We start from the raw sequence: 2,029 nt of genomic DNA on the forward strand, positions 1-2,029 counted from the left end.
ACCCCCCCGGGATGGCCACACCACAATCCCTTCTCCTCCATTCTCCTCTTGGGATCTTGGGCATGCACACACATGCGCCTGGCATGAGTTTAAGCCATTGGTTCTGGCACTTGAACCACGTTTGTCTACATGGGAGTCCAGAGACATAGCTATTACACTATCTGCTGGTCCCAATTTTATTATTTTTTTAATTTGACCAGAAAGAGCCACAGAAACCAAGCCACCACATCTGGGACTTGGACCACTATCTACCATGTGAGAGTTCAGCACTTTACTACACCACTTGTTGGCTGCCAGATAGGATTTTTTTCCCCATATGGTACATGTGCTTCCCAGAGAGACACAGAGATAGAAAGTGAGACATTGCCACCCCCAGGGGATGGCAGTGCAGTCCTTCTCCATTTTTCTCTTAGGATTTTGGGCACACATGCACATGTGCCGTCGTGAGTTTTAAGCCACCGGGTCTAGGACTCGAATTGTGGCTGACTACGTGGGAGTCCAGCAACGTAACCATTATGCCTTCTGCTAGTTCTCAGATTAAATTTTAAAAGTATGATGTTATGGGACCAGGTGGTAGTACCGCTGTAGCATAGATAGACCCACGTGGAAAGGGTTTTATATTTATGTGGAAAATTCCAGATCTATCTCCATGTGACAAGTTACAGTCAAAGCACTACAGGAGAGAGCCAGACAGTGGTGTAGTGGCAAAATGTGACACTCTGCAAAGCTGACCTACATGAGAAGGTTCCTGGTTTGCATCAGAGACCTCCCTGAGTACACCAGGCATTTGCTTGCCTGTGATTCATGGCTGGCTGAGGTTGGGCATGGATGTGGTGTCAAGACCCCATTGAGGGTGCTGTCTCTTTTTTCCTTTCTCTCACTCATGGAAGAAATAAACTTTAAGAGGTAGTTTATTTAGGCTCTCTGCTCCTCCCCATTCGACACAGTCACATTTTCTTGTGCAGTGCCAGCTGCGTCTTAGAGATACGATGGTGAAGGTTGGAGTAAATGGATTTGGCCGTGTTGAGCACCTGGTCACCAGGACCACCTTTAACTCTGGCAAAGTGGATGTTGTTGCCATCAATGACCCCTTCATTGACTTGAACTATATAGTCTACATGTTTCAATATGATTTCACCCATAGCAAGTTCAACAGCACCGTCAAAGCTGAGAACAGGAAGCTTGTCATCAATGGGAAGTTCATTACCATCTTTCAGGAGCAAGATCACACCAACATCAAATGGAGTGATGCTGGTACTGAGTACATTGTGGAGTCCACCAGTGTCTTCACCACCTTAGAGAAGGCTGAGGCTCATTTGAAGGGCAGGGCCAAAAGGGTCATCATCTCTACCCCTTTTGCTAATGCCCCCATGTTTGTGATAGTCTTGAACCGCAAGAATTACAACTCCCTGAAGATCATCTGCGATGCCTCATGCACCAACTGCTTGGTCACCCTGGCTGAGGTCATCCACGAAAACTTTGACATTGTGGAGGGACTCATGACCACAGTCCATGACATCACTGCCATCCAGAAGACTCTGGACGGCCCCTCAGGAAAGCTGTGGCATGATGGCCATGGGGCGGGCTAGAACATCATCCCAGTATTGACTGGTGCTTCCAAGGCTGTGGGCAAGCTCATCCCGGGGCTGAACGGAAAGCTCACAGACATGACCTTCTGTGTCCCCACTCCCAATGTGTCAGTTGTGGACCTGACTTGCTGCCTGGAGAAAGCTGCCAAATACGATGACATCAAGAAGGTGGTGGAGCAGGTTTCACAGGGCCCCCTGAAGGGCATCCTGGGCTACACTGAGGACTAGGTTGTCTCCTGTGACTTCAGCAGTGACACCCACTCCTCCATCTTCAATGCTGGGGCTCGCATCACCCTCAGTGGCCACTTTGTCAAGCTCATTTCCTGGTATGACAATGAATTTGGCTGTAGTAATGGGGTGGTGAACCTCATCATCCACATGGCTTCCAAGGTGTAGAACCTTGGACCACCAGCCCCAGCATGAGCATAAGGAAGAGAGAG

General features: G+C 48.8%; 1 protein-coding gene and 1 pseudogene across 2 annotated transcripts in view; both read left to right on the top strand.

The window, feature by feature from the left end:
• The window catches only part of RABEP1 (rabaptin, RAB GTPase binding effector protein 1), an 86,370-nt gene that overhangs the window by 24,879 nt on the left and 59,462 nt on the right, over window positions 1-2,029 (top strand). The gene's annotated exons all lie outside the window — the stretch shown is intronic.
• On the top strand, window positions 903-2,012 carry LOC102473555 (glyceraldehyde-3-phosphate dehydrogenase-like; annotated as a pseudogene).

Source organism: Tupaia chinensis, unplaced genomic scaffold (genome assembly GCF_000334495.1).
Source record: "Tupaia chinensis unplaced genomic scaffold, TupChi_1.0 Scaffold000330_1, whole genome shotgun sequence".
NCBI lineage: Eukaryota > Metazoa > Chordata > Mammalia > Scandentia > Tupaiidae > Tupaia > Tupaia belangeri.